Source organism: Psammomys obesus, unplaced genomic scaffold, assembly GCF_907164565.1.
Source record: "Psammomys obesus unplaced genomic scaffold, mPsaObe1.curated_primary_1811, whole genome shotgun sequence".
NCBI lineage: Eukaryota > Metazoa > Chordata > Mammalia > Rodentia > Muridae > Psammomys > Psammomys obesus.
Window position 1 is genome coordinate 13,942,127 of NW_026592118.1, and position 27,364 is coordinate 13,969,490.

The following is a 27,364-nucleotide window of genomic DNA, read 5'->3' on the forward strand; positions in this document are numbered from 1 at the left end:
AGAAACCCTTCACCTGTATTCCTGTGGTTCTTAGGATAAAGGTAATATGAAGTCTGGGTTGTTGAGCACCTCTGTTTTTAGACTCATCCTGTGATTTTATGTGTAGAAATGATTTCATCACAAAGTAGAGAACTGCTTCAGCATCATGCAATGAAAAAATACCGTTTACAGTTTATAAGTTAAGAACTTTTAAAAAGATTTGTTTCACCGTGTATGGGTGTTTGCCTGCATGTGCACCATACACACACACCTAGTAGGATAAAGCCCTGGAACTGGAGTTACAGATCGCTGTGAGCTGCGATATGGGTGCTGGGAGTTGTCCTTCAGAGGAGCAGTGAGTGCTCTGAACCGCTGAGCCAGCTCTCCAGCACCTACTTTAGAGACTGTATGGGAAGACTTTTGATATAAGTAATCTGTTTTTTTTTTTTGCCACAGGCATAGATTTAATTGTAGTCATAACTAATTTATATTAACCCTTGTAAACCATTAAGTTTACAAGTCTTAGGTTTTTTCTCACTAGTTTATTGTTTATTTTTACATTTATTTCATTTTAATATAAAATACAAATTAAAATAAATATGAATGCTTTCCATTTATTTAACCCCACCCCCTGCCAAAAAAAAAAAAATCATTCATTTTCCCCCTTAGTGTCAGTGTTCTGGATTTCATCTGTTACTTCACACTGGACTAACAGTCATCTCTTTCTGTTTACATTTAATTGTAGTTAAAATGCAGGCTATAAAACAAATTTAATGGTTTTGTAAAACCCATTTTTTTCAAAAGGAAATTTTCTGTCTCTACCTCGACTTCTCCTGTGTGAGAGAGAGTTTAACCCAAGCCATAGCCTTGCTGTGTAGAGTGAAACTCAATGAGAGGCTCATCAAATGAGACTTGAGTATGATTCTCTGAATGAAAGAAGGTTGGAAAAGAAGCAAAACTCTTGAGTATGTGATTTAGTATTACTTGTTACCAAGTCCTAGGTAGCAAATACCGAGCACCATTTTGCCTAACAGTGATAGAATTTCCTTTTCTCTTGGATCCTTCTCTTGGTTCTTTCTTCATTAAAAAACTATTTTGTGTCTGTGTGTGCATGATGTGCATATGTGATGCTGAGACGCTGTGGTGAACATGTGGTGAACATGTGGTGAACATGTGGTGGTCAGGTGACGAAGTTGTGAGGTCTGTCCTTGTGAGCCACCTCACTTTAGACTGAGGGCTTTCTGTGTAACCAGGGTGATCCTGGAGCCTGAGATCCTCTTGCCTCAGGCCTATGACACTGTGCCCAGTATGAATCTTCTCTCAATTAGTAAGTTCTATAAATTTACCAGGAACCGTTCTGAACAAACTGTGCCCAGTAGCTATTATAGTGAAAATGGCAATGACAAGAAGTAACAGTACTTTTAATGATCATAGTTCAGGATTTCTGTTTTTTCAGAATCCTTTATATAGCATGGGGCTGGAAGAAACCGTGACTAGTTTTCATAGATTATATTTGTTATCTGTCCATCCATTATTTATCAGCAGTTGCTCTGAGCCAGTCACTAAGTGATTTGGAAATCTGCATTACCCAAAGTCAGCACAAAATTGTAGAATTTCTACAGACTGTTGATGTACAGTATTTGTACAGAAAATAATGTTGGTGAGTGCTTGCCCCTGTAGCTTGGTTCATTTCTTGGGCATGCAATGCTAAGTCCTATATCATGGATGATACCACAGTGGGCGTGGCTCACCCTTGGCACTCCTTAAAAGTGTTGCCTGTAACTAGTAATTGCATTTCTTTTTAAAGAAAACTTTTCAACACTTTATTTTCTAGTTATATTTTTGAATGTTTTGCCTACCTCTATATCTCTACCAAATGTCCGCAGTGCCCACAGAGGTCTGAAGGGCTTGTTAGATGCCCTGCAGACATCTAACTGAGCTGCTAAATGGGTCCTGGGAATTGAACCTGAGTCCTTTGGGGAAACAACCAATGCTCTTAACTTACTGCGCCACCTCTCCAGCCATAAAAATTACATTTCCGGGCAAAGAATTTTAAAAGATCAGAGGTCTTTATGCAAAACAATGCAAATAACTGCACATGCAGGCCACAGTGTGACTATGTTGAAGCACAGGCTAGGGCTTGGCAGCTCCTCCACTGTTTACTATTTGTTTGTTTTCAGAGACAGGGTTTTTGTCTTGTATTCTTGGCTGTCCTGGAACTCAGACCAGGCCGGCCTTGCACTCACAGAGCTCCACCTGCCTCTGCCTCCTGAGTGCTGGGATTAAAGGCATGTGCCACTAGGCTAAGTTATTTTCATTCCAAGGGTAGCCTTCCAGATTGTTGTAACATTTCAGGCATGATGACCCTAGCAACCACTGCTGTGAACTGTGTGGTAAGATCCTGGAGCTTTCCCATTAAGTAGACCCCAATAAAAGACGTGTACTATAGCAGCATTGCCCAAACCAAAACACAGTTTCATAGTCACATCGGGACTTTATTTTATGCATTTCTGCTTTTGTTTGTAAAGAATATTCATTAGCCTAGGTTTTGTAGTGTTATTAAAAAATGTTTTTTAAAGATTTATTTGTTTGGGCTGAAGATATGTGTCAGTGGTTAAGAGCGTTTGTTGCTCTTCAGTGGATCCAAGTTTGATTCCCAGCATGTCATGTCAGGCAGGCCACAAGCACTCATCAGCTTCAGGCCATTGATGCCTCCGTCCTCCACTGGCACCGGCACTCACTCACATGAACACACCTGCGTGCGTGCGTGCGTGCGTGCGTGCGTGTGCCGTGTGCATGTGAGCCTCAAAAAATAGACATTAGAAAGAAAGGTCTGTCTTAAAAAGTATTTATTTTAGTTAAAGTTTTGTTTGTGTGTGTGTCTCATGTACATGTGGCCCGCAGAGGCCAGAGAGGGTGCCCCTAGAGCTGGACGTACAGGCCGTTGTGGATAGTCTGATGTGGGTACTGGGAACAAGTGGTCTCTGAAAGAGCCATCTCTCTAGCCCCACATAGTATGTATTTTAAAAGGCTGTGTTATACAGGGTCTGGAGTGTATATGCTATCATCATTTTGTTTGTTGAGTATTGGTTTTAGAAGTGAAACTGTTGCAATGCCAATTTGTAACATTTTTGATAACTAATACTAAACTGTCCTTCAGAAGAGCACACTTTACATGGTCTCTGGCAGTGCACAAAAGGATCCTTTGCACCCTCATTTGAGATTTCCAGAACTTTGATTTTGGGTGTTGTATAGCTGACATTAATAAATATACTAAGTGATGTAGACTTCTCTGTCTCTGCCTTGTGGCTCTAGTATAGACTCTACATAAATTAAAGCGAAGTCAGTATCACAGACTTTAGTAAAAGACTTGCAGATTCTTGTATTGTGTCCTACATTTATGAAATACTCAAGGTATCCTTACCGTGCTCTTGGTTAGTTGTTAGTTGTCAAGTAATTAATGAGAAAAAAATGGGTATTCTGTTTGTACTAATGAATTTTAATTTTATAAAGCATTTTAAAAAGTTATATCCAAACTTTTCATTTCAAACAGATGGTAAGACATTCAACACAGATGGTTAGCTTGTATGAGGTCTTTTGCTCCCTTCTCTCCTTCTTTCCTTCTTTTTTTCCCTCCTCTAGTATTCTTCTTCCCACTTCTTTTCTCCATGTAGCCCAAGCTAGACTTAAATTTATGTTGTAGCTTAAGCTACCTTAAACTCATGATTGTCCCACTTCAGTCTCAGGAGTTTGGGAGTTTACACACATACAACAACAGCAAAACTGGTTTAGCCTTTTTCTATTTCTTCATTTAGCAAAGATTGATTGTTTCCTTGACTGGCTTTCTCTCTTAAACTTCACCCTATCCGTTGTCTCATTCATTTGATCTTCTGTCCTGACAGTATCATACTAGTACAGGTAAAAGTATTTTAGAGGAAATTGCATTTGCTATTATTTATTTCTTGATAAAATCATTTTTGAGATGTCTTAGGAGATGCTAAGTTTCGCTTCCTTTAGGCAGAATGTTAACCTCCCCCGTCATGCTCATCAGAATGTAACTTTTCCTAATTTTTTGCTAGCTGAAAACAGAATATTGACGTTCTTAATCAAGGGAAAGATCAAATGTTACATGTTAATGTTAACTGTAAATTTGATAAAAGAGATAAAGATAAATAGATTATACTACTCAAACCTCATCTATCTACCTACCCACTCACCCAGTAAACATGCACTGAAGAGAAATTAACTTAAATTTATTTTTGCTGTAGAGTTTTAGCCAGTGCTTTTTAAAAAGGTTTACACTTTGAATGGAATTTTGGTTCTTGTCTTCTTCACCAGACAGAGTTTGTTAAAATACTCCTTGGGGCCGGCCGGTTTCATGGCTTACCTGGCTGAACTGCCTGTCTGTGCAGTATTCCTTGGACCTAGACTGAACATGTGTTTCTTGGGGCAGAATGATAATTAGCACGCAGGTGTAGTGCTTAGGGATGAGGAAGCTTCACAGTTACTGTGAAGGTAGCCATTTTCATTTGTTGAAAGGAAGTGTGATTGAATTAATTCTAGATTGATGAAAGAAACTTTTTATTTAGCCCAGCCTTTTTCAGTATAAAGGAAAATGTCACATTTTTTTCTTGCTGAGGTAGCAGTGTTTTTGATTAAGTGAAAGATTTCTCCAAGAAATGTTTTGTGATACTAGAGTGAGCAAGGTCTGTCACACATGTCTTTTCCCTGGGTTGGGGTTTTGTAGTTTAAGGAAGAGCATTGTTGATGGGTTTCTTGCTGGAGTATCACTCTGACATACTTACCTCTGTTTCATAGTAGGTACAGGTGTTTATTGCAGGGTACATAAATGAAGAAATTGTTTTATTTGAAATGAATTTTTCTTTCTTATTTCATTTTCTTTGGAAAAATCCTCTGAATAGTTTTGGTTCCAGAAAACCAAAGGGACAGAGAAATGAGCCCTTGCTAGCTGTAGGTTAGTGTTTATGTGCCCTTCCAACGGGCTTTGGAAGAAAAGTAATTACTATCTTACCCAGAGTTTTTGCACAAGATTTAATAGCTATGGACAAAGATGGAGCCAGTTATAGTAGTAGTAGAACTTACTTGCTGCTCATGTCTGCTCAAGAGTTATAGATTGTATAGAGTACATTAAAGGCTTCCTGATTTCTTTTAGAATAAGGTGTTTGTGGACTTAGATTGGTGCATCAAGAATATTTTTTTATCATAGTCTGGAAGATTAATCTTTTAAAATAATATTTTTAATAATTCTTTGAGAATGTCATGTAGTATATTTTGATCATATAAATCCCTTCACCTACTCCTCCCACGTCTTCCTCTTTTTCCCTATCTACCCAGCTGTATGTACTGTTCTTTTTCCTTAAAGACCCCAGCTAATTAATATTTATCTATTTACTTACACTTATGTTTGAGGTTTTCACTAAATAGGGTTCCACTATGTAGCTCTTGCTGGCCTGCAGCTGCTTGTATAGGCCTGGCTGATCTGGAACTAACAGAGATATCTGCCTCTGGCTCCTGAGTGCTGGGACTAAAGGTGTGCACCACTGGTTCCAGCATAAATTAACTTAAAAATAAATTAAAGAGATAGGACCTTGCTGTGCTGCCCAGCCTGGCCTCGAACTCATAAATTAAAACAGTCCTTCTGACTCAGTCTCCTGAGTCCTTGCGTAGGTGCTTGACACCACACCTGGCTGTTACCTCTAGCCATGGCGTTATTTTTATTTTATTATTGTTGATTCAGTAACATAACAACTACTCATAAGTTAACACCTTGTGAAAACATGCAGCAACTGACTTGGGACCTCCAGGGAGGCTTCATTTTTTTCCAGTGATACAGGAAGTCTTCACCATTCATTCACCTATTTAAATGGTGACCCCTGTTCCCTGCCTTAACTCTGTGAGTGCTGGGCTTACAAGTGTGCATCTCCAACCCTGTCCTGGTGGATTCTGGTAGCTCACTTTTTCCACACATCTCTTCTTGTTTATTTTTAATCATGTATGATCTGTCAGAATACGATACATGTTGAGCAGTGTTGCATGCATACTAGTTGATGCTTTGGACCTCTTCAAGGGTCCTTAATCATCAGGATATTTTCCAAACTGGTATACTTTAAAACCAGTAGCAGTTTGTGTAACTAGTCTTTGAAGATGTCAGAATGGGATGTTGCCCAGAGGAGCAGTTGCTTCCAAAGACTGCTCTCAGTACTTTCAGCTCTTGCAAAGCATGGATTGCCCATGATATAAATACATTCCAGGGATTTAAAACAGCTGAGTGCAGTGGCACATACATTAGAATTTTTTTTTCCAGTTTTTGAAATTATAATTACATCATTTTCCCCTTCCTGTTTTCCATCTCCTCAGACATAACCATCTTTGTTTTCTTTGAAATTTGTGGCTTCTATTTCTTTGATTGTTGTTCTCTCTCTTTCTCTCCCTCTCTCTCCTAAATACATAAATACAACCTGCTCAGTCTGAAATGGTATACAGGCTTTTAATCCAGCACTCGGCAGGAGGAAACGTGAATCTCAGTGAGTTCCCAGGCCTGGCCTACATGGTTTTCCAGGACAGTGAGGGCTACATAGAGAGAAAGTATTAAAAAGATAAATGAAATCAATTTAAGAAATACTTTTTGTTATTTTATTTTGCATTTAAGTAAGTTTCATTTGCATGTGTGTCTGTGTGCCATATGTATGCCTGCTAACTGCTGGGTCCAGAAGAGGACATTAGATCCCATGGAACTGGAGTTCTGGACAGTTGTGAGCTGCAGTGTGGGTACTGGGAGTCAGTCAGACCCCGTAGTCTGCAAGAGCAGCCAGTGCTCTTAACCTGAGTCACCTCTCCGGCTCCAAATTCAGGTTTTAAAAGGTTTCTGTTGTATATAAAAGATCTAGCTTAAAAGCTATCTTAACAAAAAAAGATCTATCTCTGTGTCTCTCTCTGTATCTATCTATCTGTCTCTATCTATCAATCAGTGTCTATTTTCATGCACACCAGAAGAGGGGATCAGATTCTACTGCAGATAGTTGTAAGCTACCATGTGGTTGCTGGGAATTGAACTCAGGACTTCTGGAAGAGCAGCCAGTGCTCTTAACTGCTGAGCCATCTCTCCAGCCTCAATAGCTACCTCTTACTTAATGTATGCAGACCAGTGTTTCTGTTCCACTGAAAAAAACTGACACCTTGTGTAGTTGATTACACTGCCAAATTCATGAAGGCAACTGGGTGACAGTAATGCTCTGCTTCTAACCCCACAGCTTTCCAAGCTCTTCCCTATCCCCTTTTCTGACTCCTTCACTTCACTTCCTGACTCCCTTTCACTTCTTCTCTCTGCCTTTCCTTTCTCTTCCTCTTTCTTTCTTATCATCTTATACTCTCATTTATCCTGTTTCCCTCATCTTCCTTTTCTTGAGAAGTTTTGCTTTCCCAGTTCTGAAAAGTCATAGTTTTAAATGTTTCCCCACTACTCTGAAAACTTAGGGTCACCCTTAACTCTTACGACAGTAGTAAATCTCAAGATTCTAACAATAGAGCAATTAATTCTTTCTTTTTTTCCTCTTGTTAACTTCATTTAGTAGTAAATAAGCCTTTTTCTACCATGCTTTAAGTCTTCCATGTTGCATGTTCATCTTACAAAGAAATCACGAGGCTTGGAAATACCTTATCAGTCACAAAACTGACCAGTTTAAAATGTGGACTGTGAAGGTAGCTCAGTGGATAAAACTCTTGCCATACAAATGTGAGGCTCTAAGTTTGAACTCCCAGTGCATATACGTAATTCCATCCATCCATGCCTACATGGAAATAGGGAGAGACAGGACAGTCCTTGCCTCACAGGTCAGCTAGACTGGTGTATGCAGTACTGAACAACAAATAGAAGACCGTGTCTGGAACAAACTGGAAGGCAGGGACTGACACTCCAAGTTGGACTCTGACTTTCATACATACATTGGGACATGCCCCATGCCTTGCTCACTCACTCTCACGTACAAATACATATATATATACATACATGTATATCACATGTAGATGCCAAAAACCCCAGCCATATTTACAACACAGAATTCCTTACCATTTTGCTGTAGAGGAAATATTTGTTTGTAGAGGAAAACAGTTGATCATGGAAGAAAGGACCTTGGAAATGTTATCTTCAGTTTGAATACTCTTTATGTGCACTCTTACAACCAGATATTTTTGGGTTTGGAATACTTGCATATATACAGATAGTTCTGGCATAGGGCCCAAATATGAAGTTCATTTTTGTTTCTTGTAGACTTTGTACATACTGTTAAAAGTAATTTATGTGTTACAGTTTTATACATGAAAAGTTTCATGGTGTGGAAGTTTTTACTTGTCAGTGTTTAAAACCTTTCAGACTTTTGGACATTTTGAATTTGGATTTCAGATTATTGAAGTTCTATTACAGTTTGAAAAGTGTGTTCAGAAGTTCTGGAGGTGTGGCCTTTAGTCTTATTTATGTAGCAGAATCCTCCATTTTCCCCTACAAAATACTGAATTTGACTCTTAGAGGCATCAGTACATGCCAAGAGAGCCCAGGCCCTGTGTGTTTTGTTTATACTTTCTCACTCACTTGATTCTTGAAGGTGCTTGAGCACAAAATCTTCCAGATAAAAGGCCTAGTTTCCTTTATCTAGAAATGTCTTATAAATGAAATCCTGCTATTCTTGATAGATGGACAAATGAAAAATTATTACCACTAATTGGAAATCCATATTGAAAGTAGTAAAATGTACTAGTTGTCTTCAGTACTCAAAATACCTGCCATTGAATAATACATATTTATCCTTTAATAGAGGAGGTTTCTGCCTTAATTGTTGAGGAATGTGGGAGAGAAACCTGGCAACCTGACATTAATCTTTGCAACCCACTATAAAGCTGGAATGAGAGAACCACAGAGTTGTCCTCAGATCTTATTGTGCCATGTGTGCCATAGTACACACACACACACACACACACACACACACACACACACACACACACCACAGCTCCCTCCCCCAATTAAAAAAAAATAAAAATTAAAGGAGTATGTGGTTTGATTGAGAATATCTCCCTTTCCTCTCCCCCATAGGCTCATGTATTTGAGTAATTGGTTCCTAGTCCGTGGAACTTGGTTCCCAGATTGGAAAGGATGAGGAAGCTTTTTGGAGGAGGTCCCTGAGGGTGGACTTTGAGGTTTCTAAGCCAATGCTAGCCCAGTTAGCTTTATCTCTGCCTTGTGCTTGTGGATCAAATATATGCTCTGAGCTGTTACTTCAGTGCCATGCCTGCATGTTGCCATGTTTCCTGCCAGTGATGACCACAGACTCTAAATCTCTGGAACTGTGAGCCCTCAGAGTTAATAAGTTGCCTTGATCATGGTGTTTCTTCTCAGCAATAGAAAAGTAAGACAGTGCCTGGGTTTGTATATTAGATTATCATTTTCTAGATGTTGGTCCTTCATGGGGTCTCTGTCTTAGTCTGTTGCTTTTCTTGTCTGTACTCTCCCTGCAGGTAATCTATCTGTTTTAGTACTATCAATCACCATCTGCACATTGCCCGTTCTATCTGCAGATCTCCATCTCTAAGACTCTACATTGTTCTGCCTGCACGTGTGCTTACACACCAGAAGAGGGCACTCATTACAGATGGCTGTGAGCCCCCATGTGGATGCTGGGAATTGAACTCAGGACCTTTAGGAGGAGCAGCCAGTGCTCTTAACCTCCAAGCCATCTCTCCAGCCCCTGCAGATCTCCATCTCAATTCCGGATGTCTGTGTAGCTCGTACTTGAGACCACTAATTCCTTTTGAGAGCTCAGGTTTAAATGGGGCTAAACCAAACTCAATAGCCATCCTGACTGGTGACAGACAGTTATATGGCCACTGTGTGCTGCGTTCACTTTTCTGTCTTGTAAATGTTGCAGGAGGAGGGAGAAGGAATAAATAATTCTTTTGATTCTTGGCTGTCCTTAGAGTCTCTCAGGTGAGTGAAAAAAAATCTCCTGGTCAGTAACCTGTCTGTGTAGGTTTAAGTGGGCACCGAATACTTTCAGAAAAAAGTAGAAGGCAGCAGGACCCTTCCTGAGGTCTATGTAAGGATACAAGGAAGTCCTCTCTTTTTAGCATAGCAAGTAGTAAGGAGTTTTACTGACTTATGATGTGTATCTTTCATGCTGCAAATGCTGGGCCACCAACACCTTCCTGCTAGGCTGCTTGACTGTTACTTGTTTTTGCCAGCCCCACATCAGTGCCCCTCCTTCCACCTTAGAATGACCTTGGGATGACTCCTGATTTATAAAACTCAGTCACATCTCATTTTAGTTTTAAAGCATATATCTAGGATCAAAAAACTGAGAGTTACCTCATCTCTTTTTTTCCCCTAAAAATTAAAACTAATAACCAGCTAACCAAATAACCAACTCACTCTTTTCTTCCCCTCCCTCCCTTCCTTCCTGAAACAGGGTTTCTCTGTATAGCCTGTCTGTTCTGGAATTCATTATGTAGACTAGACTGTCCTTGAACTCACAGAGACCCTCCTGCCTCTGCCTCTCCCAGTGCTGGGACTAATGGTGTGCCATCGTACCTGGCCATATCCTCCTCCTTTTTTTTTTTTTTTTTTTTTTTTTATGGCCCACTTCCGGTTGGTCAGCGGACTCTATTTTCTAAATCCCTTCACTGTCTTCCACCTCTGTCTGACTGTGCTGTACTGCTGTTGCTGCCCACAGATGGTGCACTTATTTCCTGGTGGGTCATAGCCTGCCAGTATCTGCTGCTGTCTGCTTTCCCTTCAGGCAGTACTCCTGGAGAAGAATTTCTTCTTCTATCTTGAGAAACCTTGCCTATTACTCAACTAGGTAGTGAAAGATTGAATTTTGTCTTACATTTGTGTCCCTGGGACCTAGTGTATCTCTGACCATTCTAGTGGATACAGATGTTTACTTGAATAAAGATTTTTAAAATTTCTTTCCTAATTCATAAGGAAGAATACAAATGGTAATACTTTATATTTTTAATGTAAAGGTATTGGTTCATATTTTACTATCTTCTGAGCTATTAGAATTGTTTCTTTCCATAGTGGATTTTCTCAGCCTCCTATTGCTCCTTAGATTTTTTTTTTTTTTTTTGGGGGGGGGGGGGGGGTGCTGTATAGGAAAGGATGCTTGGGAGATCATTCTGACCCAGTTGCCTGGATCTGGGCCCATGCCCCTGCCAGCACTTCTGTTCTAGTGGCTTCACTCTGATTTCTCCTTTTAGATCTGCTTACTTACTATTGAGCTGCCTGTGAACCCTGAGCCACACACCCTGAGTTTGGGTTCCTGTCTGCCTGGTGCTCTTTCATTTTCATGGTAATGATGTTAGCAGCTCCATTCCAGCAGAGCTCTTTGACTCAAACTGGTGAAATTCTGTTTATACCAATTCATTTACTGAATCACAGATATTTGCTAATTTAGAGATTAAAAGGACCTATATAGCTGACTAAAAAAAAATTTTTTTTTTTACTTTTTTCAAAAGTGTGTTATTAAAATTCTCAACGTGCTCGTAGCCCAGAGTTTACCACTATTTAGAGTTGTTTTCACATTACTTTAGGATTTTAATTTTAGAGTTCTCAAATTTGGACCTTTTTCTGTCTTCTCAATGCCATTAGGTAGACTTAGGAAATTAAGATATAAACACTCATGTTTTTGAGTCATACCTACCTTCTACCAGAATAAATAGTGTTGTGAAGTAGATTTATATTTAGAATGCTATTTCCTTGCAAGCTTCATTAGTTTTTTATGGTTTCCTGCCTTCACATTCAGCCTGTCATCGTAGCCAAGCCCGAGGTCACAGCTGAAGACTGGAGATGGACTAGCTTCATCCCAGCCTCATTCAGCTGGCTACTGTGGGTAGCTTAGAGTTTTCTTGAGTGGATATGAGCTAAAAATAGATGATTAATTTTAGGTTGGCAAAGCACAAACTGTAGGTACTTTTTTCTTTCAGATTAGACTTTGTGTGTGTTTGCACATACACCCGTACATGGGTCTTTATATGTATAGTGGAATCAGTAAGAGTTATTTTGCTGTAGTTACTGTGGGGTTCATCTGTTCTTACCCCTAACTTCTAGCCTCTTCCTCATAAGCAGAAGGAAAAGGGGATGCCTACCCAGGTAATTAGAGACCATATCATTTTGTGGGTACAGTAGAACAGATATAAAAATGGTATCAGTAGGTGAGAACACAAATGACACAGTGAACACTTAAGAAATACACAGAAACTGACCTCATTCTTGGCTTATGTTAGACAGAGGATGGCAGAACGTGGTATTGGATTCAGTGACTTTTTATTAGGCAGTTTTCTAGACAGTTTGTAGTTATCTGCTTGAGAGGATGGTAAGTGGTCTAGTTTCCTTTTCTGTTGCTGTGACAAAGTGCTCTTACCAAAAAGCAACTTGGTGAGGAAAAGGTACAATCCATCATTTCGGGAAGTCGGGAGGAGCTCAAGGCAGCAAGCAACCAGGAAGGATGCTGCTTTGCTTACTAGCAGATGTAGCTTTTAAAACTTCCTTATTTTTGTTTTAAAAAGAGTGTCTCACTGTGTTGCCCTTCTTGGCCCCTAACTTACAGAGATCCACCTGCCTTTGTCTCCTGTGTGCTGGGATTGAAGACATATATTACCATGCCTGGCCTCTAGTTTGTTCTTAATAGAAGTCCAGGCTCACCTCTACCTGAGGAATGGTATCACCCGTAGTGAGCTGGGCTTAATCAACTAATAATCAAAATAACCCTCACATGCATGGCCACAAACAGATTTGAGTTCCTTGACTTCCTCAGTTGAGTCTTCTCTCAGATGACTCCAGGTTGCGTCAAGTTGGCAGTTAAGGCTGACCAGGACAGAGTGACTTAAAGCAAAAGCATGATAAATTGTTAATTTCCTTTGAGAAAGTGGAATTTTAATTATAAAAGTTAGATTAACTCATTTTATTCTACGAGTGTTTTGTATGTGCACCACAGGCCTGCTTGATGCCCACAAAGGTTGGAAGAAGGCATTGCATTCTTTGGAACTGGAATTACAGAGGGTTGTGAATTACTTTGTGAGTGCTGGTAATCAAACCTGGGTTCTGTGCAAGAGCAGCAGCAAGTGCTCTTTGTGCTATCTCTAGCCCCAAATTTTGATTATAATGAAAAATCAGGTGTGACTTGATCTTTCTGCATACAGAATCATTTTTTTTTTTTTTTTTCTTGCAAAGGAAAAGGTGAACATTAGCACTGAAAAGAGAGTGATGTATTGTAAAGACCATAGGGGCTTTGGGCCATGGATTTCAAAGGTCATTCCTTGCAAGTTATATAACTTCTGGAAGTCTTAGTCTTCCTGATCACTAATAGAGGTGCTGTTAGCTGTCTCATTCAGGGCCAAGGATGTGTTGTATATAAAATGGATGCTGGAGAGAGATGGTAGGTAATACGGGCAATTCAAGATGGCTGTAATTACATGTTGTAGAGCCAGATGATACTTTTACCTGAGCTTGGCCACTGAATTGCTTTGTTTACCTTGGGCAAATATGTAACCTTCTCTCACTTGGAGTTTAACAGATATGTTAATGCACACCAGCCAAGTAACTGTGGCACTTAAGTGAAATAATGTATATACGTGTCTAGGGTAAGAAATTTATCTTGAATAAGTAGACTGGGAACTGGTGAGGGCCTCAGAGAAGGAACACCTTAAATTTAGCTCAGTCTTGTTATATATCTCAATATGTCACTGTCTAATTTTGGCATCAGAATTAAAATTCTTTAGAAGTAGAAGTAAAAAAAGCTTACATCCTTTTCCTACTATGCAATACTTTGTAAAAGTTAATCATTTTTTATTCTGAGACCATTTTTGTTCTTTAACTTACCTTTTTTTTTTTTTTTTGCCTTTACATCCTTTGATCTGATTTGGCAATAATTATTCTTGAATATCATCTAAACAGCAAGCAAACAAAATAGATCATGAAAAACAAAGCATTGCCGATCAAATCTCAAACCTGAAATAGTATTGCCCAGAGCTGACTTTTATTAAGCAGCTTAAACTGTAAAGTATTGGGTAAATATCTTCGTGTATATATGGAAGTTAAAAGCCCACAAGAAGCCAAGAGTTTATTTAAAATGTAACATTTGGGGCCTGTGGAGGAAAAAATACTTTTATTATTATTTTGAAGATAGGGTCTTACTATATATAGTCATGGCTAGCTTGGCACTCACTATTTAGACTAAACTGGCCTTGAAGTTGCCAGAGATCCGCCTGCCTCTGTCTCTCAAGTGCCTGGATGAACTGTATTGCCTGGCAAGAGAGAAAGTTGAATTTACTTTTTACCTTATTTATATTTTGTGTAATATATATTTTACCAATATGTGTGTCTTTGTTCCATGTACATGCAGTGCTCACAGAGGCTAGATATGGCATTGGATATCCTGGGACTAGAGTTACAGATGTTTGTTCATGTGGGTGCTAGGAAGCAAACCCAGGTCCTCTGGAAGAGCAACCAGTGCTCTTTAACTGCTGCACTATCTCTTCAGCTCTAAGAAAAACTACTTTAAGCATTGTTTCAAAGCAGTATTCTTTCTTGTTGCCCAGAGTATTTCCATTTTGTAGTCAAATGATTTCAAAGTTGTTAGTTTATCTTGTACTTACTGATGCTGTAGACAGTTATGCTGTGTTTAGGCTTGCAGAGTTTCTCTCTCTCTTCTTCCTCTGCCCTCTTTTTTTTTTTTTTTTTTAAGTCTTTTTGTAATTACTGCGCAGGATAATAAGTAGAGAATGTTATGAACCAGAATAGCATGTAAGGTGCCTCATACGATTTCTGTACATCTTTGGTAGTTTAAAAGAAATGTTCTGATGCATGTTAGAACCTTCCCATCTTGCCTCCAGATAAAAAAGTTACTTTGTCATTAAGCCAAAAAAGGACAAGGATAAATACATAGAATATTTTCTTCTGACTTTAATAATGCCTGGGTGTTTGTGTCCTTACAAATTCACTGTAAAAAAAAGTTGGTGTGACTTTAATATATGTACATAAAATTTACTTATCACAAACATGGTGTGCTTCATCTTTAGTTCTAAATATCTGTAATACTTTAGGGTAGGAAGTTGTTTTGTCTGTCGAGAATAGTCTCTACTGCTTTTTGTCTACCAGGTGAGTAGACTTTTGGCATTCAGAAACACATTGTGTCATCTACAGAGTTTATGCTTGAAAATCACACAATCGGGTTATAAAACAAACAAGAATTATAAGTAAGTTTAAATTTTGTTGTCTATGTTCATGGCTATGCAGGTCTTATGCAGCCTTCAAGCCTTGAGTTGGGCATGCCTGGCAGGATTCTTGGACGCTGTGAGCCACTTCTGCGTTTTTGTTGCCTCTGCCCCTTCTAAGCAGGTTAAAGAGGCCTGCTTTGTTCCCTTACCTTCTGAAGCATCTAGTGCACCTAGCTTTACTGCTTTGGTTGTTTGCACTTTTATTTCTTCCAGCAATGTGTAAGTCATTCTTTAAGGCAGCCTGTAGCATATGTAAGTAATTAAGAACATGAACTTTGTAGACCATCTTATTGTAAAAGGATAGTTGGGCAATTTACTCTGTCTCTTCCATAGAGGTTAGGGGTATAGCACATACTTAGCATAAATTAGGCTATAAGCTTGATTCCTGGCAAAATACACACACACTAAATTTTTGTGAGAATAGAAAATTTAATTCATCTTTATTTTGATGTAAGAATAATTGCAAATTTACTGTTGTTTTCACTGTTGATCTTTCTTAGTTTGAAGAAATTGGTAGTGGTTCATATGATTATTTTAAGGATTGAGTAAAGTGGCATGTAGTATCAGCAAATACTATTATTGCATTCTGTCTTTAATGTTTAGATTATAAATATTTATAAAATAATATTGAACTTTACTTATCTAGAGAGTGATTAAAAATAACTTATTAAAAATGAGATATTACTATAAATCTGTTAAAAATCTATGTGTATGTGTTTAAACATGGTGTTAATACTTATGTGTGTATGCTTATACTTCTGTACATTAGGAGGCCAGAGGTTAATGTTTCCCTTAGTCATTCTACTGTATTTACTGTGGAAATCAGAAAGTCTTGGAGTGTATGGATGCAGGTAGTCTGAACTAGCAAGCTTGTCCTAGGGATTACAGGCAAGGTGCCAAGACCTCCCTCGTGGTTTTTGTATGGGTCCTGGGGGTTTAAAACTCTGGTCTTCAGGCTTGCATGGAAGGGCTTTAAATAATGTGAGACACACACACACACACATGGCCCCAACTCTATCCATTATAAAACTATCACCTACAATTTAACCTTCCAGTGACAACCACCACTATAAATCTTTGCAGCATTTTTTCCTTTTTTTTCCTATTTTTCTTTTACTGTAGTTGAAATACTAATGCAGTCTTGCCTAATTAATTCGTGTATCAAAATGTTCGTACTATGAATATTTTGCCTGTTTATTTAATTAATACAGACTATTGTTCTGTAGCCCAGAACTTGCCCCTGAACTCTCCATTTTTTGTCTCAGCTTCTTGAATGCTGGGTCACAGGCAAATGACCAGCCTGTGAATCCATTTAAAATAAGGAGTAAAACTGGGCAATGTGGGGAACCCTTGCAGTTCTAGCTATTTAGGAAACTGAGGCAGGTGTTAATTCATCCTGGGCAGCGTAGACAGTGGCTCTCATCAGAAGAACTCTGCCTTTACCGTGGAGGCTAGGGGGAGAGCCCCATGGTAGAGCACATACTTAGCACACGTCAGGTTCTAAGCTTGATTTCTAGCAAAACACACAAAGTAACTTTGTTTAAGAACTAAAAATTTGAGCCTGGCATGGTAGGTGCACGCCTGTAACCCCAGCACTCAGGAGGCAGAGGCAGGTGGATCTCTTTGAGTTTGAGGCTAGCCTGGTCTACAAAGTGAGTCCAATACAGCCAAGATACACAGAGAAACCTTGTCTTGAAAAACGAAAACAAACAAAAATTTGAAAATTTAATTAATCTTTAATTAATTAATCTATTTTGATGTAAGAATAATTGCAGATTTACTATTGTTGCCACTATGGACTAGTTTCTAGCGTGAACAAAGAATAACTCAAACATTTTTTCTGATGTGGTATTTTTCAAAACTATGTGTTTTATTTTCCATTTATATAAAAGGGCTTTGTTTTCTGGAAGTGGAGAAGAAACTTGAGCCACATTTTCTCCTGTGCAGGTTCTGTTCTGACGAGCATTGGGCTGCACTGCCGGATGCTGGCAAAGATGTTGTACTTGTCAATGTTCTGCCCTGTTGCTTGGCAGCAGCTTTTTCTCCTGTTACAGTCGCCAACCTTTTGTTACAGTGAAGTTCTTGTAAGCATATCTGCATTCTGTTTTCTTAGGCTTACTTTCAGTCAAAGACCTTAATAAACCTGTGTTTCCAGTAAACAGACTTAAGCTTTTCTTCAAAATGGAGATACTTAAAAGTGTCTAATTTTTTGTATGAACATTTTATACATTATTTTTTTTATTGTTGAGATGGGATCTTGTCCTCCCCTATCAGTGGACTTGGAAAGGGGCAGGGAGAAGACCAGGGAGGGAGTGTGGGGTTGGGGAGGGAATGAGGGAGCGGGATACAGCTGGGACACAGAGTTAACAAAATGTAACTAATAAGAAAAATTAAAAAAGAAAAAAAAAAAAAAGAGATGGGGTCTTGTGTACCATAGCTTAGTCTTAAACACCTGATCCTCCTTCTTCTGTTTCCCTTCATATTTTTATGTTACTATTTTTACTACTTTTTGTTACGTCTCTACATGAATTAAAAATGTTTGAATATAATCTTTTAAATAAAATTTTTATTTCTATTTTAATATACTATATATTTGTTGCAAACTTTATCTAAAACATTAAATTTTAAAGTTGATTATGCTGGTGCTGGCAGTCGTGGCACATACCTGTAGTCCCTGCACTCAGGGAGGCAGAGGCAGCCAGACCACTGGGTCATTTGAGTTTGAGGCCAGCCTGGTCTATGAAGTGAGTCCAAGACAGCCAAAGCTACATGGAGACACACTGTCTCAACTTTTCTTCACCCCCCCCCAAATAAGCTGGCCATGCTGGTGCATGCTTGTTAATTCCAGCACTTGGGAGATGTAAGGAAGGTAAGGATCTCAAAGCCAGTACAGGCCATGCAAGATGATATATTAAAAAAACCATTCATTCATAAATAAATTTTACTTTAATTTATATTTATTCATTACATGAGTGGTGGGTCTTCAGGCTTGGCAGCAAGCTCCCTTACCTCAGTGCTTTTCAATTTTCCTAATGCTTTGACCTTTTGTGACAGTCCCTTATGTTGTGGTGACTCCTAAGCATAAAATTATTTTCATTGCTACTTCATAACTGTATTTGTGCTACTATTGTGAGTCATAATGCAAATATTTTTGGAGGTAAAGGTTTGTAAATAAAGAGTTGATGATCTACAGGTTGAAAACGACCATGGCCCAGGCTCTACAAGAGGGTTATGAATGGAGCCTAGTCAGGCTGTTTATCCTATCTTTAGATAAACAAAAATAAACTTTATTTGTAATGAATTAAAGTAGTTATGTGTAGGGCCTCACAGCTTTGTTTCCTTCTGTGAACATTTTAATAATCATTGCATTTTCCTCTTTTCTTTTTGGAGCTATTGTTTTTCAGTGTTGTCCCACTTGCCCTCAGGAGATGCTGCTGCCCAGTCTCTACATGGTTAAGGCTGCCAGCCAAGTGCCACCAGGCTGGAATTGTTTTAAATTGCCCCCACCCTAGTGGGGATGGTACCCAAGGTTTTCATGCTTAGTAGGGTAGTGTTCTCACACTGAGCTATAACCCCAGCCCTGGGTAGCTTTTTGTTTTTTACGCATGCGTGCATGTATGTGCGTATGCATAGGCCAGAGGTCAATGGTATCTTCTTCCAGTGTCTTCCACCATATTTATTTATGTGTTATTTTTCAAAGATTTATTTATGTCTATAAATATGTGTATACAGAGGCCAAAAGAGGATGGTAGATTGATTTATATATATATATATATATATATATATATATACACATTACATATACATACATTATCTCGTGTGTGAGTGCAGGAGTTTGTGGAGGTCAGAAGAGGCATCATATCTGGAATTGGAGTTAAAGACTATTGTGAGCCACCACGTGGGTATTGGGAACCAAACTCCAGTCCTCTGCAAGGATAGTAAGTGTCTTTAACCACTGATGTGGGTGCTGAAAACTAACTCAAGTCTCCTAGAACAGCAGCAAGCATCCTTATCTCTCGGCCATTTCTATGGGCCAGAGGTGTCAGGCACCACGAAGCTGGAGTTATAGGTGGTTATGCAGGGACTGAACCGTGGGTTCCATTAGTCGATAAGCCATCTCCTCAGCCCCCTCCATCTTATGTTTCTTACAGAATTTAGAAATAGCCATTCTGGTAGGCTGACCAGATAGTCCCAGGAAGCCTGCCTACTACTTTCACCTCTAGTGCTGGGATTATAGGTACATGTTATTGTACTTCAGTATTTTACATGGGTTCTGAGAGATTAAACTCAGATTATCATACTTGCATAACAACTGAGTAGCCATCTTTTCAGTCCCTGTATGCCTTTTTTAAAAAATATTTTTATTTTTGTTGTATGTGCATTGGTGTTTAGCCTGCAAGTATGTCTGTGTGAAGATACCAGCTCTTGGAGTTACAGACAGTTGTAAGCTGCCGTATGGGTGCTGGGAATTGAACCCAGGTCCTGTGGAAGAGCAGTCAATGCTTTTAACCACTGAGCCATCTCCCCAGCCCCTGTGTATACGTTTTTTAAAGCTGAAAAATCACGTAGATTTGTCTCCTCCATGTATGTTTCTATCAGAGAATCATAAGGTGTTCATTTTCAGAATTTTTGATATATATTTCTCAATTAGTTCTAGCAATTTTTATTCACTAGCCTATTTGTGTCTATGTCAGTGTGCCTTTGTGTTATGACTCCATCCCATCCTCTGGCTTTTGTACTTTTTCCTTCTTTTCTTCCATGCTTATTGTTGGGACGATGATGTAAATGTCCCATTCAGGGCTGAGCGTTTGTAGATTCTGACTCCCAGCAGTTGGAGAGTCTGCAGTAGCCAATTTCCTACTGCAACAAGGAGCTGCTTTGATGAGAGCTGACAGCAGCACTAAGGTATGGATAGAAACATATATGCTGTAAGGACAGCTTCTGATATAACATGTCCATTTAGTAGAGCAACAGTAGTACCTTCTCCATCCGTGCCTAGACCTCCTTACCTATGGACTGTGGACCTGGACCAGGTTTATAGTACCAAGCACAAACTTTGTCCTCTGGAGTGGGCTTCAAATATAATCAGAAAGTAGGTGGTTATCCCCGTAATAGTAGGCTGCTATTTCACCAGTGGGCACAGTGATTGGCAGGTTGGTAGTGTAGCAAGGCTAGTAAGAGGCTCTACCAGTCCTTACCCCTCCTCCTGTCATTTCTAATCTGATGGTAATAGAAAGATTTTAATAAGAAAAACAGGGAGTCCAAGCAATATCTAAAATCATCCTGGAAAAAAGCTGTAAAGGGAGAGGCTAGGGCATGCATCTTTGTGGCAGAGCATTTCCTTAGCATGCACAAGCTCCTGGGTTTAATTCTCAACACCGTAAGAACAAAAATAGCACTATTTCATCACCTCCAAAAACCCTAATCGAAAATGTTGTTATTCTGTTAATTATTATTTGTTGAGTGACAATAGCACATTTTCTTTATGCCTGTTGGTAAGCATTTGGGTTTTTTTCCACTTGGGGCATTTATGGATAATATGACTGAATATCTGTGTATAAGTTTTTACATAGACATGTTTTCATTTCTACTGAGAGGAGATCTATGCTATTTATTTGTCCTTCCTTCCTTCCTTCCTTCCTTCTCTTTCTTTCCTTCCTCCTTCCTTCCTTCCTTCCTTCCTTCCTTCCTTCCTTCCTTCCTTCCTTCCTTCCTTCCTTTCTTCCTCTCTCTCCCTCCTCTCTTTCTCCTTCCTTCCTTCCTTCCTTCCTTCCTTCCTTCCTTCCTTCCTTCCTTCCTTCCTTCCTTCCTTCCTTTTCTTTCCTCCCTCCCTCCCTCCCTTCCTCTCTCTCTCTCTCTTTGAGACACGGTTTCTATGTGTAGTCCTGGCTGTCCTGGACTTGCTTAAATTTTTTTTATTTTAATTTTTATTATTAGTTACATTTTATTAACTCAGTATCCCAGCTGTATCCCATTCCCTCATTCCTTCCCAATCCCTCCCTCCCTCCCTCATCTTCTCCCTGCCCCTTTCCAAGTCCACTGATTGGGGAGGACCTCCTCCCCTTTCATCTATCCCTGTCCCTGTTTATTCACTTTGTATCCCAGCTGTAGCCCCTCTCTCATCCTCTCCCAATTCCTTCTGCCCTCCCTCTTCTCCTCCCATGCCCCTTCCCCAGTCCACTGATAGGGGAGGTCCTCCTCTGCTTCCATCTGATCCTAGCCTATCAGGTCTCATCAGGACTGACTGCATTGTCTTCCTCTGTGGCCTGGTAAGGCTGCCCCCCTCCTCAGGGGTTGGTAATCAAAGAGCCAGCTACTGAGTTCATGTCAGAGACAGCCCCTGTTCCCCTTACTAGGGCACCCACTTGGACACTGAGCTGCCACGGGGCACATCTGTGCAGGGGTTCTAGGTTATCTCCATGCATGGTCCTTGGTTGGAATGCTAGTCTCAGAAAAGACTGTTGCTCTCCTTGAGGAGCTCCTGTCCCAGGTCTTTCACCTCCCCCTTCTTTCATAAGATTCCCTGCATCCTGCCCAAAGTTTGACTCTTTGAGTTTCAGCATCTGCTTCGATACCCTGCTGGGTAGAGTCTTTCAGCCGAACTCACTTTTTAAATCAGGCCAGCTTTGAACTCACAGATATCTGCCTGCCTCTGCCTCCCCGAGTGCTGGGATCACAGGTTTGTGTCACTACTTAGTCATCTTTGGGGATAAGTGTATCCGCTGCTTTGCTCATGTTTCGATTGTGTCCTTTGTCTTTTATTGCAGGATCATGAGAGTTCTTTACTTGGTGTCATTGACTGGGAAGTGCCTATGATTTTGGTGGGGGAATGAGAAGGAAATGATTTGCAGTTCTAATTCCCAGGGCTGTAATATCTTCAGTGATGTGTGATAAGAAAGTGAGAGGAAGCTGGAGGGAAGGATGCGTGGCTGCTCACCTATCCTTGTATTCCAGTGACCATGTATGTTTTGAATTGGCACCGAAGTTGGGGCCTTTTGAAATATAAATTACTTATATATATAATTTAGAACTTTACGTATTTATGGGATGTCTTTGCAGATAATGTCTTAGATCTCTTTTTAGAGTCAGAAAATTGTTTTCTCCTGGTTTTTATGTCGAGAAGTATATACATATGATAATTTCTTAAAGGTTTCACAAGCAAATGTGATTTTACATTAATTGAAAAATACATTTGATATTTTGGCTTTAGTAATAAACGGTTTTAGAGGTCTTTAGATTCCGAGACATAAGTTTGTACGTGGTAGGTACGTTCTATAATTTGAAGACAATTGTGTGTGAGTGTATGTGTAATATGTGTGTGTATATATAATAGGATCTCAAATTTGCTGCCGTTTTGACTTAGCCGTAAGTCATGCAGGCATATTCCACACTACTCGCTGCTTTGAGGCTGGTTCGCACTAACAGTCTTTAACACTGCACTGCTGCATTTTGCGTAGACCCTCTCAGACACAATGACAGGAACCATTCCCGTCATACTGATTACTTGAGTTGTGTGTCCTAAAACTGATGTCTGGGGTTTTTTATTCATAGAAGTTTAATTCAGGTAGTCCTATGTTACCAGTGATCAACTCTGAGGATAGTGGGTCTAGAACTTTGTAATATACTATTTTTAAAAGACCATTTGTGAGAAATTTTGTAAGTAGTGTGAGATATTATTGGGAAACATTTTTTTTTCTGAATTTCCTTTTTTACATTATCTTATGCATGCATGTTTTCTAGACATAATCTCTTAAATTTTATCAACAAGTTTCAGTCTCAGTGCCTGTAACTACAACATAAGAAAATGGCTGGGTAGGTTGCCATCATATTTAGTAGATTTAGAATGTACAACATTCTAAAAACTAAACTTACATATCATATATAAGTGTGGTTTTTGGGAGCATGGTGGTTGTCATTTGTTGGAGAGGCTACTTGGTGCTCTGGTATTTTGTTGCCCATCTTTCAAGATGTATAAGGGTGATGTCCCTGGTTTTATGTGTGAGTCCTAAGTAGGAAGATGTACATGGATGGGGGTTCATGACATCCATAGAGGGAATTATAAAGGATATAAAGTCACACGTCTAAGTGCGCATGTTTGTGGTGGTGGGGGCACACACACACACACACGTCTTTTCAAAAACACCTATTTCATTTTCTTTTACAATATCTAAAGTCAGTGTATATGAGTAACTTAGTAATCTGATCTTAAGATAAGTAGTGACTGAAATTTTCTATGTATACATCATGAATACAGCTAGAGCTCTGCCCATGTACTCACTGGAGCATGGTCAAACTTCCAGTGTCCAGGTTTTAAAGAAAACTGGGTCCTTCCACGCCTGCACTCACACCAGAAGCCATCAGTTATGGAGAGCTATACTTTAGCATCCTTATCACAATTTTTAATAGTTTTCATCAAGCAGGCAGTGGTGGTGCATGCCTTTAATCACAGAACTTGGGAGGCAAAGGCAGGTGGATTTCTGAGTTTGAGGCTAGCCAGGGCTATACAGAAAAACGCTGTCTTGAAGAGAGAGAGAGAGGGGAGAGAGGGAGGGAGGGAGAGAGAGAAAGAGAGAGAGGAGTTCTCTTTGGCTTTCTATCTAGGCTGTTACTTTTTGGGGTGTGGGGTGTGGTGGAGGTTAGGGCCTGTCACAGAAGCCTTTTATGACTTTTTTTTTTTTTTTAAACTAAGAGTCTCCAGTCTTAACACTGCAAAAGTAGCTTCCTCTTGGCCTTAAAAGTCAGCAGGAGTAAGGACTATGGACTTCTTGGTCTCTGGCGATAGTAAGGACCATAGACATACACATGGCCTATGACACTAATTAGCACATGCCATGGCTGGGGCAGCATGGACTATGGAGATCTTTTTAGGTCCAGTTTAGAAAATGAACTGTTCTTCCATCTTGTACATGTTGAGGGGCTGAGTCTGCAGAAGCTCCAGGCTGCTGCTCACCACCCTGCCAGCCCTACTCAGCAGTGACATGTTTTCACACCTGTCTCCCTATTTCCACAGTGCATGCACAGCTCCTGTCCTCCGTCTTTCCCTCCTCTCTATTACATATTCGTTAATTCATTGTAGTGGCATTGGAAACTGCAGCATGCCACATAATTTATTATTATTATTTTTTTGCCCAAACAACTTTACATGCAAATATGTATTGCAAGAGTCATTGGTCTGGTTTAAGGTTTCCGGTTTCCAAAGCAACATAAATATTGGACTATCGCTGAGGCTTGTCTCGGATACGCTTTTGCTGCCCAGACTCAGGGTGATCTTCCAGGTTCCCCAGAAGCACGAGGCTGCTGTATACCTCCCCACCTCAATGTGGCTGGGTCAGCCTTTGTGGTTGTAGCACACAGACAGCACCACCGCCCTGTGCTCTTCATCTTCCCACACGGCAAGCAGCTGGGACTGCAACAGTAGCAGCTCCTTCCTGGGGACTTGCTGGAGGGCCCAGGACCCGCTTATTCAGCAGTGACGTCTAGTTGTGCAAGACCGGCTACTCTACACACTCTAGCAGCTTGTAGATGGAATAGCTGTTGGGTGGACCAACTCAAAACACTGGATCTAGGCAGCCGAGTTGGTCAACCTGGGCCTCCCTAAAGGTCCCACACCCCAAACGTCTTTCTGATGTATGGTGTTACTGTCATTTTACTCTAGGCATTTATATCAGAAACTCTTAAAACAAGTAAGCAATGGTGAGAAGTTTTTTAGGAATACTGTGGCGTAGTGGATTGAAGAGATAGGAGAGAAACCAAACTTAGTTGTATGCTTCTGTTCTCTGACACCTGCTTCTTCAGTAGATACCAGCCCTGTCTACTCTGATCCAACTCAGTTCTGTCACTCTCTGCCCAGAAATCACACACCTGCAGCTTGAGGTCTTTGGTTCCAGGCTTGCTTCTGTACCTTCAGATGACAGTGCAAATGCTGGGTTATCTCACCTGGGCCTCCGACTTACCTGGTCAGGTGTTCATTTTAGTTTCTGTAATGTGGTTGACTTGATAGAGTACTGAGGAAACTGCAACATTTACCTTTAATAACTGATTATGCTATTTCAAAGGTTCAGATGGGAAGGTGCATAAAGTGCAGTGTGGAAGAACGGATGTGGAGCTTCACGCTCTACCCAGGCGTGCCATCCTCTGGAGGTTTCATTACAGAAGCGTGATTCAGTTCATCACTATTAGTAAGCAACCTCAGTAGCCTTTCAGTGTTTCCACCCCTCCAAGACTTAGGCCAAAACTCCTGCCTTATTTTGTTTTGGTCTTTCTCATGACAAGCTTTCCATCCTGAAGCTCCTTGGTGCTGCTAGCTCTCTGTCAACTGATTGGGAAGTCCAAGGAGTTCAGTAGTTGAATGCCAGGCAAATGGGAATTAAGACCAAACTACATTTCAGAATACCCCAGTTAGCACTTGCTCTGAATAGATACCAAAGTGAGCAAATAAAGAAGATCTAAAACTTATTAGGAAATTTGCTGTTAAAAACTTATTTGCTGGGCTGCAGCAATTGCTCAGTAGTTAAGAGCACCGGCTGCTCTTCCAGAGGACTTGGATTTAATTCTCGGCATCCTCATGACAGCTTACATCTGTCTGTAACTCCAGTTCCAGCAAATCTGGCACCCTCACAAATGTGCACATAGGCAAAACAGCAATGTACATAAATATAAATAAGTCTTTAAAAAACTTACATTGTGCCTAAAGCACTTAATTCTTAGAATATTGTCTTCATTTGTTGATCAGACTTGATAAGTGTTAAGTGTTACCCATTATGGTGTCTTTAATTTTTGCATAAGAAATATATTGCTTAATAAAGTTAAGTAACTGTAAGGAAAACATCACGGTTAAAGATGCATGCATGAGAAAGATACTTCTACATTATGGTCACTCAGGCTAGAGACTGTAAAAAAGTGGTTAAGTGCCTTTAGTCTTCATGAAGTGGTCTGTGCTTGTTGTTAAAAGTGATATTTTGTCTGAGGAGGGTGGTGTGCACCTTTAATCACTGTACCAGACAGACTGAGTCAGGAAGGGCCAGCCTAGGCTGTGTCTTCAGCTGGGAGATGTCACTGTGCCTCAATGTTTAGATGACATGGGAGCTATTCATGAAAATAATCTTCCCATATTATTTAAAATATATCTGGGTAAAATTTGAGTGGAAATACCCAGAAATATCACAGCTTATTTCTGGAAACTTGTGCTGTAAACACTTTGTGGGTTCTCTGATTTAGTGCAAACAAATATTTTTGAAATATAAAGAAAATACAATTTTTTTTTTTAAGCACAGAAATCACAAGTTCTCTTTGTTGGCATGCTGTCTGTAGTAAAGGAAGATGAGTATGATGGATGGGCTATGGCACTGGGGAAGATGAGGCTTGGACTGGCTTAAGCAGTGGGAATGGATAAGGGACACCGTTGGAGAGGAAGAATCAGCATCACGACTCCGGGATGGGTAACCGCAACAGTGAAACAGGGTTCTGTGATGTCGACCTTAAGAATAAGCTCAACAGAGAAAGCAGAATCCTAAGTACTTGTTTAAACCAAAACTTTGCCTTTTTTTTTTTTTTTTTTTTAAATTGAAGCCTAATATATTGAAGGTGTTGTTACTTACATTTGTCTGACATTGATATTTTTGGTATAATTGAAAGCTATGGTCAGTATGATAAATACCCCCACCCCTCTGACAGGGTTTCTCTGTGTAGCCCTGGTTGTCCTGGAACTTTGTGTGTAGATCAGGCTGGCCTTGAACTTAGAGGTCTGCCTGCCTCTGCTTCCCAAGTTCTGATGTTAAAGGTGTGTGCCACTCTGCCTGGTCATGTAGTGTAATTAACTTGTAAAGAAATGTGGATATGAGCCTCTGAATGAAGCCCTTTAGCTTTGTCATGTTTTTATCAGCTTTTCTTGCCTGCATCTGTATTTGCTTTCTTTGCTTTTCTCTGGAGCACAGGTAAATATCTGTTAGAGATGACCATGTTACCAGGTTTTGTTTGTTTGTTTGTTCTGTTATATTTTTTTATCTATCTGTCTGTCTATCTATCATCTATATCTCTGTCTGTCTGTCTATCTATCTATCTATCTATCTATCTATCTATCTATCTATCTATCTATCTATCTATC

General features: G+C 39.8%; 1 protein-coding gene and 1 pseudogene across 2 annotated transcripts in view; one reads left to right on the top strand and one right to left on the bottom strand.

The window, feature by feature from the left end:
- Positions 1-27,364, top strand: part of Srpk2 (SRSF protein kinase 2) — a 117,891-nt gene that overhangs the window by 6,669 nt on the left and 83,858 nt on the right. The gene's annotated exons all lie outside the window — the stretch shown is intronic.
- Positions 24,590-27,364, bottom strand: part of LOC129680977 (40S ribosomal protein S19-like) — an 11,651-nt pseudogene continuing 8,876 nt past the window's right edge.